The sequence below is a fragment of the Meleagris gallopavo genome, chromosome 10 (assembly GCF_000146605.3).
Source record: "Meleagris gallopavo isolate NT-WF06-2002-E0010 breed Aviagen turkey brand Nicholas breeding stock chromosome 10, Turkey_5.1, whole genome shotgun sequence".
Classification (NCBI taxonomy): domain Eukaryota; kingdom Metazoa; phylum Chordata; class Aves; order Galliformes; family Phasianidae; genus Meleagris; species Meleagris gallopavo.
The window spans coordinates 14347527-14369103 of record NC_015020.2 but is presented as its reverse complement, the minus strand read 5'-3'; the positions used below and the strand labels follow the sequence as shown (position 1 = coordinate 14369103).

General features: G+C 41.8%; 1 protein-coding gene across 1 annotated transcript in view; it reads left to right on the top strand.

Annotated features, from left to right (window-relative positions):
* Positions 1-229: 229 nt before the first annotated feature.
* Positions 230-21577, top strand: part of LRRC8D (leucine rich repeat containing 8 VRAC subunit D) — a 35906-nt gene continuing 14558 nt past the window's right edge. The window contains exon 1 of the mRNA XM_003208717.4: positions 230-573. The gene's annotated coding sequence lies outside the window, so the exon portion shown is untranslated. The remainder of the gene's footprint in view (positions 574-21577) is intronic.

The following is a 21577-nucleotide window of genomic DNA, read 5'->3' as shown; positions in this document are numbered from 1 at the left end:
GTACTGGGAGTGCAGCGGCTTGGCGCTGGCTGTGAAGTGACATTGGCACACCTAGCAGCTTGCTCCATGTTAGCTGATTGGAGGCATTTACTGTAAAATACTTGATTTATAATGAAGTATACTTAAAAAACAGCAAATGAAAATAAATACTCATGAATAATGTGCTGACACGTGGCTGCTTGCTTTGCTGAACTGCTGCTTTCTGTCCACGAACTCCTCTCTGCCTGAGCAGTTGGAGGGGACCAGAAGGCAAGTCATTTAGGATATTTCTGAAATTATTAATATGAGGGTGTATGTAGCCTTCCCCAGAGGCCAGGGGTTGTGGTAAGAGGATGACTAATGCACCACTTCTGTGTCGTAGAGCAGTGTTTCTGTGACGCCTCCCCCATAGCTGTATCTTACCTGTCTGCTTTGATTCACATCTGTTTGTTTTTGCAGAGGAAGCATCCGTGGCACTCCTCAACATGAGCCAGTGACCAGCAGCGCCTGGCGTGGTGTCACCAGAGCCTTCTGGAGCCACAGCTCGGCCCAGCTGCAGCCAGAAGAGGGAGGAGGAAAGCACAGCCTGGTCAGGTACGGGGCCGGGAGAGGGGCAGACTGCCAAATGCTGACCTGAAGTGAGGTTGTGAACAGTCCTTAATTTAGAAAAATAAAATACGGAGCTCTGTTCCTTAGAAGTGCTGCAAATGTCACACCGTGGCCCAGGAATGACATCTACAACATCCCTGTGCCTGGGTGTGTACTGTAAGCTCCGTTCTGGATTGAAGGTGAACATAAACAGTTGCAGCTTCATGCTTTCTGGGACATTTGATTCAGATGTTCAGTGTGTGATGCAGCCCAGTGCTTGCCAATACCTGTAACCAAGGCTCTGTGTGTGTTGGAAAGAATTGGCTGGGAATGCTCTCAGTGAGTGTTTGAATGTTGAAGACTGATTTCATGTCTTGAAGGACAGATATTTTTCTTTGTTAAGTGCCAGCTTTCAAGAAGCACAAAGTCGTACAGTACAGAAAGGTAGGAGGCTGATGAGTTTTAGGACAAAACCAACTGTCAGCTTGCTAACTGGTTTTTTTTTTCTTTTTTTTTCTTTCTGAGATTCCCTCAACTGTTCTAGGAAACTGGTATTTATTCTTGTGTGCACATCTTTCAAACTGTCAGGCATCCAGAGGGCTTTGTTAGGCTCATCTTTGATAAAGACAGTCAGAGAAGTTCAAGGTTTCAATGTACTGTTTTTTTTTCCTTACATAACTGCACTTTTCAGTTGATGTGGAATTCCTGTTCTTTGGACCGTGTTTGGAGAAGACTTGTGCATATTCTCTGTGCACATCAGAGATTCAGGAACAGGACTACCACTTGTGCAGTTCACACAATAGTTGAGATGACAGTAGCCCACAGTTTTCTTTTGGAGGGAAAAGGGAAGAGGCACAGTGATTTTCACCTTGAGTGATACTTTCCAGAAATATCAGCATCTGTCCCTTATATTGTCTGAATTTATTACAGTTATAGATTGATGTTACTTTTTATTTATTTATCCTACATAAAAAAAGTTGGATTTTGTTTAGATGATCCATTTTGAAGAATATTCTTAGTATTTTTGGGATGATTTCCAGCTCAGTCTGATTATATCTTTCCTGGCATGGTTAAAAAAGGGGAGTCTTTTTCTAGCATGCTGTGGGGAAGCCTTCAGTATTTTGTCTTGGGAAATAGGAATTAGCATTTATTTGATTCAACAATCGGCTTCTTGCTTCAGAGGGAAGAGATAGTGGTTCATTTGCCTGCAAACATCCCTCCTGTGGAGCATCTTTGTCAGGGAGATAGAGGAAAGCTGGTAGTGACTGGGGAAATAGCTGCAAAGCAGGATGAAGAGGGATTACTGAAGCATTACTAGAAAACGTATAGCTATGTGCAAGACCTCATGTACTCCGCAGACAAGCTGACCTAAATTCTGCAGCCAAGCCTTCCTGGTTTCTGTATTGATGGGTTGTGGCAGGCTGGATGGATAACCCATAGAAGCTCTGTGTTTAAAGGAGAAAAAAAAAAAAAGGCAGGGGAGAAATTTATATTTGAGTGTAAACACAGAGATGGCTGTCTTTATGACTGTGCTTAATCTGCCTAACACTTGTGCTGTTTTTTTTTTTTTTGTTTGTTTCTTAACCATTAGTTCTCTACTCAATTTTAAGTACTACTCATCCAGATGAGACTGTGGTATAAGTATTCTCATTAGGAAGAGTGGAGAGGCTCTTTAATCCTGGATTTAAAATATATGGATGGTTTTACCTATTAGAGGCTTTTACAGACGGTTTAGCAAAGAAATGCTAGTATGCATCATATATCCGTATATCTTATCAGTAGAGAAGCAATTAATTGACCCAACATTTAATCATCCCTTGGAGGGTGTGTGGAATAGGGATAGTACTTGCTTGTCAAAAAAATTGAATAGCTTCCACGTATGTTTTGAGACTGTATGTTTATTTGTGAAGGTTATTATACACAAAAGTACACATAGGAGATGAAATGCCACCTGTGTCAAAATAAAGTTGTTGATTCTGACCTGCATGCAGAGCTTTGCTGCCGTTACTGCTTATGGTAGGATTGTGACTTTGCAGTTTGGTTTCTACTGGCAAAGACCCGGTGTGATGACATTGACTGTTTCCTCCCTTTTTCTGTGGACAGAAGCTATACTGCTGCAATACTCTCCTTCTCCTCAGCCCTCCCACATACATGCTTTCTTTACTGTGCTTCACCACTTCCTCCTGAGGTGCCTCTACGGCAACAAGGGACTTTTTGGCTGGTGCTGCTTGAGCTGGCTTTGAGGAAAGGAGTGGTTTATGCATGCCGAAAAAGATTTGCAGCCACTGGAAAAGTTTCTGCAGTAGGGTATTTGCTGGCAGAGTTGGGAAGCCTTCCCCTCACCAAAAGAGGAGAGATTCTAGACTGGTACAGCTAAATCAGCAAAACACTGGTGTGCTGGGGGCTTTACTGTGCAAGTGTTCTGGTCTGGTGACTGGGATCAAGTGTGAGTGTAATGTATATTATATATAAACTGACATGTGGAAGCCCATTTCACAAGAGCGTAAGCTTTAAGCTCTTTTGAATTTAAGAGGAATTTCTGCAGCTGCAGACTGATGAAGTGCCAGGGGAAAAGTGATATCTTCAAACACAGCTCATTTATTTTAAATCACGTTTCACTGATGTGCTTTTAAAAGCAGCTCGTTTGTATGAGCTATTTGTTTTACTTTATGCACACAGCAAGTGGCAGTGCCACTGGAAGTAGAATGAAGGGGACCTCAGAAAGGCAAAGATTTTCTTGGTTGTTTTCTTCTTTTGTTTCTTGCTGCAGCACCAGCGAGCAGGGCACGCGTTGTCCCTCTGTGTGGTGTAAAACAGAACATTAGCTCTCCGGAGGCAGGTAAATCGAATGGATTTACTTAGTACACATCAACTCAGTCTGTGAGCAAACTGTAAGTGCACTGATACCACGCTTCCCGTTCAGAAGTAATGTGAGTCAGCGTGCACTGAGCTGCACACTGAGTGCCAGGGTCAGCAGTGCTGGGAGTTCTTGGTGCCCCGTGTGCCAGAGCTATGAGCCTGCAGCAGAAGGGGATGGTGGCAGTGACTGCTTGCTTCTGAAAATAAAGAGAATGTGCTCTCACAGTAGCTTTGACTGTGACTCCCCCAGGGCAGAAATGTGTATTGAGGAGCTGTGTGTTTCTAAGTGACCACAGGCTCTGGGATGGGGCTTTGCTGGCTTTCTCACCGATCTGCCTACTCCTGTGTTATCTGGCCATTGATGTCAGCAATGATGTCGGTGTTGCCCATGGCCGGTGAGGTGCTGGCAGTGCAGTTGCAGCCAGTTCCAGCCAGCTAGTGCTGGGTCAGAGCCAATCGCACTGGTTGTTGGAGCCCACGGCGCTGGGCGGTAGGCAGGGCAGCAGGCAGTGCGGCCTGGGCGGGAGGAGAGGCTGCTGCTCTGTGTGGCTGTGGGGCACGTGGTGGCCTCATGGAGACAGAGAGCTCGGCTCCAGCACGTTGCTCCACAACTCTGCTCCTCAGGGCAACAGGAAACACGGTGAGAAAAGGCCCATGGGTTGGGATAAGGACGGGAAGATGGCTCACCAGTTGCTATCACAGGCAGCAGACTCAGCGTAAGGGAGATTAATGTAATTTATTACATGTTGATAACAGATGAGAGCAGTGGGAACTAAAAGCACCTTCCTCTCATCCACCCTCTCCTACCTCCTGCCTCCAAATGGCACAGGGGAATGGGGAATAGAGTTACAGTCAGCCCCTAATGCTTTGTCCCTGGTCACTCTCTGCCTGTGCTTTATCTGGTGTCCCTCCCATGGGATGCTGTCCCTCCCAGACTGATCTTGTGTGGGCTTCCCACAGGCTGCAGCTCTCCGAGCACTGCTCCAGCATGGCTCTGTACCACAGAGCCCATCCTTCAGGAGCGTGCTGCTCCAGCATAAGACCCCACAGGAGGCTGCTCTCTGTGGGCTGTACCTCCTTCAGTCCACACCCGCTACTGCACCGTGGGCTCTTTCATGGCTGCACATGGAGATCTGCTCTGCACAGTGCCCATGGGCTGCAGGGAACAGTCTGCTCCTCTGTGGGCCTTTCTTGAGCTGCAGGGAGCTTCTGCTCCATTCCTGAAGCACCTTCTGCCTTCTTCCTGCACAGATCTTGAAGGCCGAGGGTTTCTTTATCCCTCATTTTTCTTTTTTTCTTTTCTCCCAGCTGCTTTATTTCAGTGCTGCCATGGTTTAGCTATTATATTGTGTCACTCTGTTCACAGCTTTTCCTGGGCTCCTTATAGAAAACTTTTATATTTAAATAAATAATGCATTCCTTAGTTTTACTTATTATTTCAAATGCTAGAGTTTGTTGGCAGTTAGAACATTCTACTGCCTGCAGTGATTAAACATAATAAACCTGGCTTTTGCTGTTTCCAAACTTTTCATGCATTGAACTTTGCATTTCATGAAGTAACTCTTGCTCTGTGTTTTAATAGAAGCTGTAGAAAACTTTTCTGTGCATAGTTAGAATTGTTTTCATCAGTAAGGCATCAACCTCTTTCCCATGCCCTTAACACTTCCCCAGAAGCTGGACAGAGGAGTGTGAGTGGTAGAGCGGAGAGGTATAGGATGGGACAGCAGTGTGGAGCCAGGAACGTGGGTAGTGTATTGGTTCGGTGCTGTGGATTCTGCTGTCCTGGGATGTGTACCCAGAGTGAGACAACCTGGCATGTCTGGCTGTTAGCTTGATAAAATAATCAGGCTGCCAAGAAATCCATCATTTTGTTAAGCATCATTGGAGATTTGTAGTGTGTTCATTCTTCTTTAATGCAGCTGATTTAAGATATGCAAATGTGTTTCTAGCATTCTGGCTGTAGTTTTTCTCCTTACAACTCTCGTAATTTAATTTTTTTGTTAGCTTTTGCACTCCTGCTCTGTCTGAACCTGAGTTCAATCAGAAGGCAGTATTGGAAGAGAAGTTCTGTTTTTTCCACTGAAACAGCATGTATAGACTGTGGGGGGTGGGAGAACCGGTGTTCTCATCCATAAGCAGTTAGCAAAGCTAATTTCAGTTGTGACTTGTGTCCTTGTTGTAATTACTGAAGTTGTACCAAACAAAAAAGCCCCAAACCTGCTTTTCTTAGACATCTGGCTAAATCCTTACAGTAATATCCTCATGGGGGGAAGAACTGCTTCTATTTTCCTTGTATATTGGATAGACTTACATACATAGCTAACAGAATTAAGGTGGTTTTTCTACAGTCACAAGTTTCTCTTGTTTGTGTGGGTTGCTCACATATCTGTCTTAGTAGGAAGAGACAAACACTTGAAATAGAAGAACATGATGAGGCAAGGGCTGTCATGTGGTGGGTAAATATTTTATGCCTTGCATGTTGAGGCTCTGACCTGTAAGTGTTAAGCAATGATAAACTGCAGTAGCTGGCAGAGGGATTTGGTGTGCAAGAGCACCACCTGAAACAACCTTTAATCCTTTCTTTGGAACAAGCCAGTTTAAAGGTTTCTGTTCCTCTAGAAGGGCTGGACAAGGTGTTAGCCACACACTGCATGGCAGCATGATATTCAGCAGCCAGTCCCTTGGCCTAATAATTGTCAGCAGTCATATGATTTAGTTGCCTGATTTGACCTGTGGCTTTCTGCAAGTATTGCAGTAATTCTTTCGAGTATATATTAATTTTTCAGAAGTATTCAATAATAACAAGAGAAGCCACAGTCACTAATGACATCTGAAAACAACAAAAAAAGCAAAAGACTAGAAAGCCCCCAGCAACAGGTTATAATCTGGTCAACAAGAGAGCTGCATGCAACAAAATGCACTCACGGAGGGGGAGGTGGGTTAGGAAAACCTGACTATCTTAAATTTTTGAATGAAAACAAAGATGTGCTTTCCAAGTAAATGCTCTGAGTAGCCCTGTGGCTTGATGTTATTTCTAACATTAAATGGCTGAGTTTCACAGCATGTCACAAAAGGCCTTGGGGCATTCTTGGTTTTCTGGATAGTTTGATCAAAGATGATGGAACCAGGCAGGCTAAAGGGTCAAAGCGTTTTAGAAAGAGATCCTCTTGAAGAATAACTCAGTGACCTTTTTGTGTTGGAGGTATCCCCAGGATAAGTTGTTTCTGATTGATCTGAGGCCTGGGATATGTGTGGTTCTTGCTTATTGAGTGCACTGAACATGGACTGATGTGAGTAGGGTTAAAAGGCTGTGTGAGTTAGCAGTTCTTGAAAGTGTTTTCTGAGGTTTGAATGGGTTAAACAGTGCTACTGGTGTCTCATGATTTTTTTTTAATTATTATTTATTTATTTGTTTGTTTTTATTTTGGAGTATTACCTATCAAAGTAAAAGTGTATGTAGGAGATGGACATGTTTTCATTCTGTATGACTGGAAGTTACACCAGCAGTGTGTATCTTGTTTTCAGAGCAGTGAAAGCCTAGACCTTAGGAGCTGACTCACTGCTGTTTTGTAAGCAGGGTTCGCCTTTCTTTCGTGTGATTCTGCTTTTTTCCATTCTCCAGTCCACGGCCATTTAGATCTTCCCTAAGTGTGCTGGTGTCAGAAAGCCTGCTTCCTAGCACAGAGCCTCATCCTGTCTGCATGGTTTGTACTCAGCCTGATTGATACCAGCAAATCTAATATTTGGTTGTTTTGTTTCTTTATAGATGTGCCTTTGTCAGGTTGTGTCCAAGGGTATTTTCCCTGTAACTGTGTAACATGATGGTTAAGAAATGACTATTAATCATTTGGAGGGGGGGGGGGGTATTGTAATTAGTTTGTTACTGTTATAGTCTTACTTCTGTGGGTTTGTTTTTGGTTTTCCCTACACAATGGTTGAGACTTCTTCTCTTTCAGACTAAGTGACTTGTTTGACATGTATTTTATGTGGGCTGCTGTGCTGGGATACTGTGGGAGGGTGGGACTGGGAAAAATCAAAGGAATGGGGGGGGGCATCGCTCTGTACAACTTGAGCATTCAAGTTACAATTTCTGGTGTGCAGCGCACCTTGAGTTACGGTGCTGGAGTCCACAGACTCTCAAAACCACTGAAGCTTATTCTTATGATGCCCTTTATTTAAGGTAGTACAGGTATTTTCCTATGGTTTGTAGTAACTTTTTATTGCTTCCTTTTACTTGGTTCAATTCACTTGTTTTTTGTTTTTTTTTTTTTTTACTAGGAGCTTAGGAGAAGTTAAGGTGCCAGAAATCTTCAGCTCTGTCATCTTTTTATTTAACTAAGAGCTTTTCTTTAAATAGCTGTGCACAATTGTGTAAATCAAGCTCCCAGTAGGTGAACTGTTCATGTAGCTTTGCTAGAGCAAAGTAAGAAGGCCTAATTGTTTTAAGTGATATTACTGCAGAACTTGCGTGGCTGTGAAACTGATGAGTGTCATGTGAATTTCACATTACTTCTGTATGATTGGAATTGAGAACATCAGTGTGGGTTGCCAGTGGAGATATTCCCAGGGAAGCTATACATGAGAGATGAGAGGAGAGAACCCAACAGAGATTTACTTATTTACTCCCGTTCCTTCCACTCCACTGTAGCTACAGCAGTAGGGAAAAATGGAAGCTATTCTGATGGAAAAAGGGTGGAGTGATACCACTTTTCCTGATAGTAGCCTTGAGGCTGTGGAGAGAGGAGAAACTATAGGAAGCTTTTTATTTCCTGGGAGGAGTTTCACATCTGGCACTGATAAGTGGGACGCCAATAGGAAGGCATCAGGCTGTAGAAAGGCAGCACCTTCCTGCAGTGGCTGGACTTCGGTCTGGGTGTTCCTGCAGGAAACTCCACCCTCTCATTCCCTATCTGTCTGGTATGTTTTCTACTTGATGCTGTTCTCTTGTTACTGCTGGCAAAGAAACTCGGTGTGTGGGGGAGATATGCAAATGTGTTGCAACATTCTGATATAATTTTAGCGTAGGAAAAGAGCGAGCTCAGTACATAGGTGTCTCCAACTGAGCTCCAGTCATACAGCTGAGTTTACAAAATAGAGCTGCTAACTCTGAAAAAAGGTTTAGATGGATGTGGAGTGTAGGATCAAGCTCTTAATTCTGTAAACATAAAAAGCGACTCCTGTCAAGTCATGTTTCCATAAAGCTTAAATTCCCTTACAGACAATTGGAACTGTCTGTGTGAGTAAAAGAATGGATTATTTAATGGCATGTTATTGAGGATTTCTGGTGATGTGAATTTTCTCATTGCTTTCAGCACATGCCATCACCAGGAGTGTACTGCTTTTGCTGTGAATAACTGAGGCAAGTCTTGTTTCTCTTGTTTCTCTCAATATAAAAAATCTAAGTATTGCTTTTCCTTTTTTTTTTTAAGTATTATTTTTAGGATCAATGAGGACATGATCTTTCCATGGGAAAGAGAAATGAATCTCCTAAAATTCTTTCTCATACAGAGATTTAAATATTGCTCTCAAAAGGGTGATGTAGCACTGGAATTGCTATCTTCTCCTAACAATTTAGACTTTGGTAAAGAAAATAGATGAATCACTGTAGAGCTTTGATGGCTGAAAGAATTGATTAATAATTAATTTAAAAGCAAAAAGACCTTTCCTTTGTGTCCCAGATTTCAGCCACTCAGAAGATTTTCACATGTAGTTTAGCATTTGAGTGCTGTGGACATGTTTGTTTTGATGGCCTTCCCTATACTGCAGATGTTTTTTTCTTTGCTTTTATTTATGCATTATTTATAAAGATATAAATGTCAAATTCATTCTAAGTGTTTCTATGAGGTTACGACATCTTGAAAGAGCCAATATGACACCCATTATTTTGAGTGTGAGTATGAAGGCCTATTCTACTTGTTTCATAACCTTTTTGGGTGGCACTGGCACACTGGTTAGTTTTCTGGATGAGCGTAGTCCTGTTTTTCAGTGTTCACCTGCTCTTGCATGCAGTTTCATTTGCTTTTCCTCTCCAAACGTATGTTTTGTCAGGTTTGTGTTGAGCTGGACTCCAACAGGAAAGCCTAAGTCTGTATGCTGGCTTAGTGGTGCAACTGGGGAACTTTGCAGGCTGTAGTCACCCTGACGGGATGACTCGAAACTGGCCCTATGAATTGAGTTAAATTAGCTTAAGTAATCTTGACTTCACTTTTTCAGCTGCAGTGGGCCTAAGACAAGGGGTCAATCCAAACCAATTCATCAAAGGACAGAAGCTTCAGCATCCTTTTGAAATCTTTTCAGATGTACTCAGAGTGCTTCTGCCCCAGGCAAACTTTGATTTGAGGTACTCATGTGACTGATCCTAGAAGAGGCAGTAAGCTGAGTTTTGTCTTTCTTTTAATTATTAATTGTCCTGTGCTGGGCACTTTTGATACAAAATATTGAATATCTTGTGTGCGTAGTGAACATAGGTGAAGACATTTGTTTGCTGATGGTGTACAACTGAAACATTCTCCAACTTTCTTTCACTTTTACTTATCTATAAATGCAAATAATGAATTAAAATCTGTAATAATTTTAATTTGGGTTGTTGCTATCATTCATAATTTACACCTAAAATGCTTTGTAAAATTCAGTTCAACAGTTCCTCTTGTTATTAAATCCTCAATTATGTCCTAACTTAGTCTTCTGACCTCAATCCTTTAAAGAGGGGGATGGCTGTCTGATATTTGGCACTGAAACGTAGCTACAACCTTCTGATGTTGGTATTTATGGTAGTGCATCTTGTCAGATACGCAGGGTGCAGCAACTTCTCAAGGACTGAGTCTGTGAAGAGCTGTCTAGATCTTCTGGCTTACAGAATGAGAGGCACTTCAGCCTGCTTTAACCATGAACTTTATTTACCTTAGTCAGAAGTTAAGATTTAGTTGCAATGCCAGGTGAATTCTTTATGTGCTTTATGTTTTGTACAGCAATACCTTGAGTAGGGTGAAAAGGAAAGGGAAAGGTTGCAAGACTGCTTTGCTAGCACAGCATTGGAATTAAACTCCAGTTTGGTAAGAGCAATTGTTTGTCTTGGTAAACAACAGCTTGCCTTGATACAAAGTAAAAAAGGAGTTGTTGTGTTGAATGGAATGGAGGTGGAGAAGATGAAGGGATCTTAGCTGCAGGGAATGATACTCAATTTTATCTATGAAACTAGAACTTGAACGCCTTTGTGGGTAGATGCCATGTGCAGGGCTGAGCAGATGTTCACCTGCTGGATCTCAGAGGAAGGACGGGGGAGCAGTGTGCTCTTTGGGGTTCTGAGAAGCACTGGGTGACTTCTTGGCTTCACCAAGATAAAACTTGCTCTGGCAACAGAACGGTCAGGGAAATTTGACAGGAGGTGGGAAGGGAGAAGTGTGTGTGACAGGGCTGTTTTTACATTGTGGAAGGAAGAAGCGAGATCTGGAATTCACAGCCTGACATTTCTGAACGTGTAAAGTAAGCCAAAGGAAGCTGGTGGGTGCTGACCCAGAGCTGATTTGCTCCCGTTTGTCAAGTGATGTGGACAGGAGCACAGCAAGGAAGCATTGGGCTCTGCTTGAACTTAAGGGGCAGCTAATGGTGTGAGGGCACTGCTCACTAGAAAGCATCACCAGGTGCTCTGTGCTGCTCTGGGTGCTGGTGTCTGAGGCCAGCAGTGCTGTTGTGCTCAGTTCCCAGCTCCAGAGCTGTTTCTCTGCTGTTGGAAATCTCCTAATGCAGAGAAGGCCTTAAACAGTCATAGATGCAATTACATTTGTTTTTCCTGTTGAATCAGCTCAGAACCCCTGGAAAAATGAGATAGGGGATACAAGATGACTTGTGTCCCTTCCAGACCTTGATTTCTCCTGCCTGCATAACTTGCCTGTGGGGAGAGATGTGTGGCTTGAGCAATAGATGGCAAAGGGATGGATATGGGTGCCAAAACCTCCCCTGGGAAGCGGGCCCCACCAGAGAGCTTACCTGGAATGATTAGTCCAGAGAGTGCAAAGCAAGAGTTAATATTACAAAAATAATTGCAGAGACAATACTTTTGCATTACGTTTTGGTAACTTTTATAACAATTTATCTCCTAATTATTTCACTCGTGAATAGGAAATATGTGAGAATTTGTTTATTTGTTTTTAATGAACTGCAAATAGTTGGTTCCTGTAAGTTTTCAAGACCAGCTCCGAGAAAGTTACTTGTCATGTGGAGTCACATGAAGCAAGAAATCCCAGACAGTAAGCCTGTCTGCATTATCTAACATTTGTCTTTCTCCTATTCTTGTCACAATTGTTGAGTTACAGTGATGAGAAGCCTCTCTTGATGATCATTCAGCCTGACAGCTTTTGTACGTTCTGGTGATGGGGGTAACAAAACCTGTGACTTTATCCAGGAAAAAATAATACTCTAAAATATTCCTTTGGCTTTTCTAATGGAATCATTTTTCACCGTTTGTGTTAATAGCAGTTGGCTTCTAGTTAACAAATACAGTGCCCTATGAAAATAATTGGTTATTAGGATTGGATTGGTTCCTGTGGTGCCCTTAGTGCTGCAGCTTTTGCTGGCTAGCTGTGACTTTGCTCATGTGCACAGCAGAGTTGTTTACATGCTTGGAATATGCTAGAGGCAAGGAGAAAGGAACGGCCTTAATGGGATGCAGCTAGATGCTCTGTGGGGGAGGCCTCAGCTGTTTGTAACAGGATCAAATGTTGGTCAATGTTTTGGGAAGAACGAGGTTACTGTTTATAAGAAAACTTAAGAATAATATATTACATGTTTTTCAGCCATCCTTAAAACCGTGTATTTCTGATCCAGTCGATGAACATGTCACGGTTCTGTATTTATGAACTCCGAGTGTCAGTGGTGTGCAATAGAAGCATCTATCCAAACCATTCTTTTTTGGCTCTGGCTGCCTCTTGATGCCAACTTTGGTACAGAAACAAGGAGATGCCAAGTTTTCTTTCACGAAAAGCCCAGCGATGGCAGTGTTGAGGACGCTGCTGGAATGTTGTGACTACTGTTGTGTTTGTTTTAAAGGCAGCTGTGAGGATGTATCGGCTCTGTAGAATAAGAAAATGGCTATTCTAGCATCAAGCCATCAACGTGAGAAAATGGCTTATCCCTTATTGCAAAGTATAAAAGCTGGAAGAAGACAGAAGAAACAGCTCTAGAAGACTGGAGAAAACAGCTGAAAACCACCTCCTCTCCCTCCAGAGCTATTTTTTGTCAGTGACAAAACTGTGGGATGAGCAAAGCTGATTTGTATCTGCAGCAGGTCGTGGCTGTGATCTGAAAACGTATCCCCAGGAAAAACAGCAAGTGCCTGTCTGCGTGGGAGGGAGCACACCAAGTTGAGCTGGCTGGCTCTGAACCTGGAGTTCCTGTTTGCTCTGCTTTCTGCCATCTTCCAGGTGATGCTTAAAATCTCCGAATAAAGGCCTTAAGTCACAGTGCATTCTGTGCTAGGCTGTTCACAGCCCATCAGCTGTTGAGTGGCAGGCTGGGCTTTCAGCAGGGTAGGTCGTGAGAGGAAGGAGTTGAGGGATGCAGCTTGCAGGGTAGGGGTGGGGATGGGGAGGGAAGGAATGGAGAAATCTTGGAAAACTGTGTCAGAATAAGAGGCTTCTAGAACTAAGGCTATGCGCCTGCTGGAAATCCCTTCTCTAAAACAAACCTGGCAAATACAGAGTCTTGTACTTATTTACCAGAATTCAAGCTTGTTGTTATGGCTGTGTGGTTTCTTGAATTCTTAGGCTGGTTTGGTGTTGAACCAGCAACATGGTGCATTGTGTTGTCTGGGCCCATCTCTCAGGGGAGGTATTTTGAATGGTTATTCCCCAGTAAATCCAGTGTGTGGTTCTGGAGTTAAGGGCTTGCCTTCACATGCCATTGAGAGATTATTCAAGTCAGCCCAAGGTGTGAATTTCACATGTATTGCTTTACAATCCGAGGCAGAATAATTGACAGAGTTACTCTGATTCTGAGCAAGAACCCATGAAGAGGGTCTGAAGCAGTTTAGCCAATCCATTTTTTAATTTATATGCTTTTTGTCTCTTAAGAAGTAATCCAAAGTGCTTTGTGCAGACAAAGCCTCAAAGTGGATTATGTTACACAGGAAGGCTGCTCGTAAGGATTTGGGAAGGTTTATGTGGACATGGAAGCATTACTGCTCAAGAATAGTACTTAAATTTTAAAGGCACTCTGTTCTTTCATCTGAATTTAATATTCAGGCAACTCCTTCTGGCTCAGCTAACTTTAAGCAGAAATTATGAGAGGAATGTAGTCAGTCTTTGCAACAGACCTTTGAAACATTGTTATGACTTCTTAAAACCATCATTAACTGTGTGATTACTGATGCTGCCTGATGTTGGGGTAATTTGTTGCAGAAGGCATGGATAGGGCTCTCTGTTTGCGTATCAGTGTACTGCTGCAGTCTCTTTTCCCCTCCTTCAGCTTCCCTTTCCTTCTGCTGCTTTAATAGGAAGAATAAAAGGCTGAACTACTGTGTGAATTTTTCCTTTGTCATTTTTGGTTGTTTAAAATAAGCTGTGGTGTCTGTGCAGCAGCACCTAGGTTATTTCCTTTTTGGCTACTGAGTGTAGGCAATTGTTAAACATCATAATGAATTTCTGCTCTAACTAAATGCTTATAAGTAGGTGCTTATAGATATCATGTGGGGCTCTGGATTATGTGGAGAAGTCCATGTGTGCTGCAGTGCAGAATTATCTCTACAGACTATTGCCATGCTCTAGGATTTATTGGATATGAATAGTTATCATGTTTATTTAAATCAAGTTATGCTGGAGACTGGAAGGTTCTGAATGTTTTTCCTGCTATAGTGGCAATTACAAAACCAAATGTTGTGGTTTCCTTGCTGAATATATTAAGTTTTATTGCCCTATTAAAGACTTGGTCCTAGAGGCTAAGGATTGATTCTGTACTAAGGTTTAATCCACTGCATGTGCAAATCCGGGTAGAGGGTGGATGCTTCTCCCTTGGGCAGATGAGGAACATTTCATATACATACAGAATGTGTGTGCTTTGTGTTGCCTTTCTTCTCCACTGGGACTGCCACACAGTAGTTTCTGTGGTGGTGCTGCTCTGACAATAGGACTGAGGCCAGTTCCTTTTGCATCGTTCATCAGAAAAGCAGCAGATGGTGGTAGTGTGCATAAGCTCTTAACCTGCTCAGGCTGGTGAGAAAGGGCCTGAATGTGTGCGTTGTCCTCTTTGGTTGACTCATCAAATTGGTGACTTGCTGAACGCCTTACCTACAGTTAAAGAACAGGACAAACAAATACCGATTTTTTTTTTTCCCAATTTTCTTTTTGTAGGTATCTAAAGTGGCTAACCATCAAGCATACAGAGTTGCCTCCCTTTATGCATTCTTGTTGTTTTTTTGTTGTAACTCCCAACCTACTTATGTACAGCATTGATAAACAGAAGTAACCCCAAGGAAATGTGTATTTGATGCCTCAAAAGAGCACAGCTGTCATGAAGTTGAATTTAGTCAATGTTATTGTAGGAAGACAAGTGTGAATGGAAAACAGAGATCTCTGAGAGTACTTGCAATGGCCAAAATTCTGGTTTAAGAAAAGAAGGAAAAAAAAAAAAAAGCCAACCAACTAGGCTAACAGCCCTCTTGCTTCTGGGCACATCTAGACTTTTCAAAACAAAATGCAACAATGAAGGGGACAATGGATACATGAAAATCAATGAACATTATAAATTAGTAAGTAAGGAATTTAACTCTGCTTCTATTTTACATTTTAAGCATTAGGATTAGTAAACGTAATTCAAGTCACTAGATGAAGATAATGATACAGATCATGCGAAAAAAAGTATAAATATATTTTAATACTTCTTTGTATTCATGAAGGTGCAGAATGTCATATCGTGTCATTCTAACAGAGGATGAGTTTCTTTAAATCCATCATAAGGATTTGATATTCTAGGGATAGACATGCAAATCAGCAGCGCTCAGTAACTCAGCTGGTAAAAATAGTGTACTGAAAAGTTTGTAGGCCTGCAGACAACAATCTTTTAATAACTGTTGACACAGAGGGTCTTAAAATTAACAGTGCCAGAGTAGAGAAGGGGAGGATGGGTGACAGGGTTAGCTGTATTCCAGACAGGCTGACGTTAATCTTCATCAAGGTACTGGAAAAGTTAAAGCAGTGTTCCGTTGATTAAAAACAAACAAACAAACAAACAAAAAACACAAAAAAACCCACCCCCAACGTTATACAGTTTAATGCCAATCTAATCACTTCATGGGAAACACATCTTAGTGACATGCTGGAAACCAGATTTGACTTGCAAAAGGGATTTGTGTGAGATGTAATACAGCTACACTTTCCAAAGACGTAATGCAGCTGCAGGAAGATGGTCCTTCCCTTGCAGGCCACTGCTGCTCCCTGTCTCCTTCCTTCTGCTACCTGTAGTTCCCTTCATCAACAACAGCTGGGGTAGCCGGCTTGGACTTCAGTGTCCCCCTCCGAGGCTCCTGTTCAGGCATGTTAGAGCTGTGTGCTATTGCAGAAATAAATAAACTAGGAACTGACTAACTGGCATTTAACAGTTAGTCACTGGTGGTGAATCATTATCAAATGTGAATGCTTCCAGAAATCTGTTTTAAGGGGTTGAAATGAGGCGAAACTCTATTGAAACTTTTCTTCATGTGTCCGGAGACAGGACAGGGTCTGTGCTGATACAGCCAGCAGGTCTTCTTGTGGAAGGCAGTGCTGTAAGTGAGGACAAGGCTGTTTATTCAGAGGATTTTGCACTGTGTGCATGCGAGTGGAGATGGGAGCAGTGCTGGAGTTGTGTATGATTCTAGAGTTGGAGCAGCGTCTTTCTACAGAGCACTGGAACAGGCTGCCCAGGGAGGTTGTGAAGTCTTTTCCAGAGATATTCAAAATCCACCTGAATGCTTTCCTCTTAGGAAAGCAGGGAGTTGGAGCTAGATGATCTCCAGAGTCTCTTCCAACCTTTACAATTCTGTGATTCCGTGGAAGTGTTACGTTAGGCAAACAAAGATTTGGTGTACAGATTAACTTACTTCTGGTTTAAATGCAGCAGTAAGTGCAGTGGTCTCTTGGCTTCAGTAATTCATAAATGATAAGTAAGATGTTCCTCATGCTGAAAAAAACAAGCTCCAGCTGGCATTGCTTGGTAGTGTATGTATTGCATATATCTATTAATACATGTGAAGCATATGCATGGATAGTGCCTCCAATAGGTCTTATGTGTTCTGAGAGCCATGGAAGAAGCTATGGTCCACAAGTGATTATGGAGAGTTTCTTAACCATGTGGTATGGCACCTTATGGACTCTTAGGCTACGAAGTAATTTCTGTCTGCAAGGTGGATGAGCTTGTGTGCAAGGCTGTGTGAACTGTGCTCTCCTGCACCTAGTGTTGATCCTCCTTCCATATAACCAGATTTGGAATCTTTGTGCTGCTCATCTCTTGTGAGGTAGTGTGTCTGATCTTTTTGCTCCTCCTGTTGAAGAGAAGTGACAGAGACGAGTAGAATGAATAGAACATGTATAGTGGGAGGCCTTTGAGTAATGAGATTATAGACAACAGATTTTTTGTTCTGTTGCAAGTTATTTTCCATAGTGGATGGCTAACTTCTGGACCTCTCTGCCACATGGTATCATTGTGGGTAGGAGTTAATTTGATCCTAGAAAGGATTAGAGATCTCAGAGAATGAAATTGTTTGTGAATTTCTGTGAATAATGTGAATTTATAAATTCTTGTTTTAATGTTTAAAAACAATTAGCAACAATGAGGTCTAACATAATGGACAGATTATTTTATAACTGTTTACTAGGAAACTTATTTTGCGGTAACATCTGTTTCTAGCTACTTCCAACAACAGGAACTAGTGATTCAGAGATCTGTTTCTAAATTTAATATGAGAAGGAGCATAATGGTGGCTTCAGGAGCACTGAGGGTGTGTGTGTGAATAGGAGCTGTGATAAAGGCAGAACTCACCCTGCATGAAATGTGTTGTTGTGCCTCCGATTTCAGGGCACAGATGCTGATATACAAACAGGATACTTGTGTCAGAGTAACAAACTGGTTCTGAGCATTCAGCTTTTTGGTGATAGTACTATATGGTGTCACTCCATTGTATTTAAAGTAATTGCTCTACAGAAAAAATGCAGTGTCTTTATTTTGAAGATTGATGTCTTTACAAGTGAGCGAAGGAAAGGGAGTGAAGGAACAAGATTTAAGATGTGGAAGGAAGAAGGTCTGGCTGTGTTTTTTGATAAGCAAAAGTCTCCAGATTCCATTATTAGCTGCCTCTCAAATTTGCTTTGGAGAAAGCTTCTGTCTTTTCTTAAATGGAGTTACAAATGTTTCCAACTTCATTGCTCTGTTTGTTTTTCCTTTATTTTTCTTCCCAAGGGTGAAGGCATGCACGCGCAAACTAAGCTTTGATTATGACAATTGCATCTGGTAGCTACTAGTGGGCAGAAATAACTGCCTTGGCAGGCAATTATAGGTGCAGGCATAATGCCTTGTAGAGGTTTAAAATTTCAGCAAATGCAGGACATCAAACTCTCCAGCCTCTCTATTCTTCCAGGTAGGAATGGTCATTTTGTGGTCATGCCATACCTGGCCCAAATATGGGATCTGTGAGAGGACTTGCTTTGACAGTCTGTGTTAGGATGAAATGAACAGCTTAGTAGCAATACCTCCTTGGGCTGCCTGTCTAGCTTGGATTGGTATCCTTTGGCAACCAAATAGGGAAGGCAGAACTTTGAACAGAGGGAAATACAGTGTTAAAGTCATAGGTGCTCTGAAAAGTAGCATCAATAATCATAGGCTGAGTGTGGTGTTTTGTGGCTCTTATATGAAGGCTGCATTTCTCCCTGCGTACAGTCACTCCAGCACAAGTTAAATTCTTTGTTGAAGAAAATTAAATGTTTTGAAATGCTGAGTCTGAAGCACAAACGATATGCTGGAGCAAAAGACTCCTGTGGGATTTTTTTTTATGAGATGAATTTTATTTGTTAAATGGGTTTTCAGTAGTCGTTCAGTACATGCTATTGTATTGCTTGCATGATGTCTTACAGTGTCACTGGTCTGATCTGGACTGTGATGATTGCATGAATTGCACCATTTGCTAACTGTGGAAAGATGGCTGGATCCAAGAGACATTTGTGTGTGCATGTATTTTATAGTGTAATTGTAAATTGTAAATTTACAATTGTAAATTGTAAAAAGATCTTCAGTTAATGCCAAAGATGAGCAGTATTCATGTTCTTGGTGTTCTTGTCTGCCCACAGGAGTTCCAAGAGTCAAAGGAGATCACAGACAAAGCTGAAATTGCTTTTGTATTTTGTTTGTGAGCAGGAAGTGATGAAATAAGTTATGTAGTCTTAAGACATCTTGAAAATTGAGACTTTTAAGTGATCTTTGGGCTTCTACCAAGGAACATGCTTCTGGCACTCTACTTTTGTGTATTAGAAGAAAAAAAACAACACTAGAAATCCCTTGGCTTTTATTTATAGAGAAATAACTGTACTTTGCTAATATGTTGACCGCGTTTGTTTCTAGCGTATGGTTGTGGCAATTCATAGTTTTATACCATGTGGTTTTCAGTGACTTAAATTACTAGGAAGAAATAGTTTGACCTGTGTTGATCTGTGAGATGGTGTTACATTTGGCTGGGAGACCTTGTCTGGGAGCTGGAGGATCAGGCCTGTGACCTCTTGTGGCTTTGACAGAGATGGCTGTCTCAGGGCAGGCTGGTGGCTATAGCCTTGGTGTAACAGAATCTGAGTTTACCCTGATGGTCCCTTGCTGACCTTTGCCTTCCTCAATAGAATTGTAGCACTGCTAATTGTAAAGCTTAAATGCAAGCTGGACATTGAAAGTTTGAATTTTTCATGTTAAGCCTTTTGCTCATTGCAGTAAAACTCTCATTTTTGATTCTGTGTTATACAGTGAGGGGGTAGAGGGATTTTTATTCAGATCTCTGTTCAAATTACAGCTATTCACTAGCAGCAACTCAGAAGAAAGAGGTTATTGTATGTAACTGGCTAATTTCAAATATGCCATCATCACATTTCTTTTTGTGTGTGCTGACTGAAGACAGTAAAGATTACTTAATAAATGACTCATTATTACTCTTATTTATATAACTAAGATCCTGTAGTCTAAGTCTGTTGGCATTTACTTCCACGAGAGTTCTGACTTTTGGTGGGGGTTTTGTTTTTGTTTTAAAGCCACTTCACGATTACTCATTTTGTTTGTACATTTTTTGTATGTATACAGCCAATTGTATCTCCTCTCTATAAGGTTAGAAGTAAAGCTTTATTACAATCTATCTATCTTAATTTGACAAAACAAGCATCAATGAATGGGCACTGCTTCAGCACATAAGCCTATGCTGAGGGCTAAGAGCTCTTATTCCCAGATTAAGCAAAAGTGGAAACCTCATCTATGCTCTCTGCTTGAAAAGCATGGCTGCAGCCCATGAGGCCCTTGTGCTGCTGAAAAATATGTGCAGCTGCTCACATAGCTAGATAAAGGGTTCTGGTGTGGATGGCGTGAGTGAGCACTGTTGTAGGCTTACTTTTGAACCACAGGGAACATACTGATATGAGGAAGAGTTCCCAGCTGTAAAATGTGTGTATGTATGTAAGCAGCAGAATTTTCTACTAGGTTATGTTCTGCAGTGATATCTTTGCTAAATCATGTCATGAAACAGAGTCACGTGATAAGGAGTAATTCCAGCACACTGCTAACACTTTTAAACTCTTCTTGAATGTCTTAATTTGTGATTTTTTTGGTGATCAAAATGTTGCTAATATAGAAGATAAAAGGATTTTGTTTCTAGCCCGTGATATAGACTTAAAGGTTCTTCCTTTTACAGTCATCAAGCTTGAAACTATTGCCTCCCTCAATCATCCTGACATGTTATACAGTGTGAAATCTGGTGCAATTCAACTGAACTTTTGGGCTGTAATCTTTCAGAGGCAGATTGCACAATGTAAGGCCTTGGTACAGAATAGGAAATTGAATCTTTTATACAGTGTAAGTATTAAGTACTAGCAGAGTGTAGATGTTTGTCTAAAAGTTACGATTTTTTTGTTTGATTACCAAGGAACTCTGACCAAGACCCAGCTCTGAGCCCTACAAAAAGGGGTAGGATAAGGAACACAGAGCATACAGTGCCACTATTGTGAAAGGCATCTGATGCTTGGTATGATGAGACAGAGGGAGGATGCCCCTCGTGAGTCAGGAAGAGGATTGCCATAAAGGACTGTAATATAAAGAATGTTTTAACCCAGCGGTAACTCTGACTCTCATGTCAGAGCAAGCAACACTGCAAGCCAAGTAAGCCTATTTTGGGACAAGGCTTCAACTTTCCACTAAACCTAAAGAAAGATGCTTATCTGACTGATAACCAGCTGTTGTACTGGCTTTTCAAACTAAGAATAGCAGCCATACTGTGCCTGCTTATATGTGATCCAACTTTGGTATTCCTGTAAAGGCTTTGAGGTCCAGAATCAGTTTGCTGTGAGCATTAATGTGGCTGTGTCCATGTGCAAAAAAACCCTGCATCTTCTGCATCTTGCAGTAGAGATTGAACCTTCCTGCCAGTATCCCATTGCATGTTGTTACCATGTGACAGATGGCAACAGAGGAGCACTCTGACAAAATGGCGTCTGACATAGAAGTGCATATGCAACAGAGGTATGTAAATTGAGTTCCTCCATGTGGGAAAAATGGCACCCACTGACATTCCTTGATGCTTACTGAATGTTTATGGAGACCAAACAGTGAACATGAGTACAGTGAAACAGAGAGTGTTGCGTTTCAGCAATGGTGGCAACAGTGTGAAAGACAAGCCATGTTCTGGGTGGCTGTGCATGGCTGTCACGCTACGAAATGGAGAGCATCTTGATCAACTCATCTCTGTGAATCAGCAGGTTACAACCAGGGAACTGTGTAAGGAGCTGAATATTGACTTCAGTGCATTGGAAACAATAGTGGCAACATTGGAATATTGCAAAGTTTGCGCTAGGTGGGTCCTGTGAATGCTCACACAGAAACAGGAAGAATATTGTGTGCCAGTTTGACAGGCCCTATTGAACCAATGTGAAGTTGAATGTGACAGTTT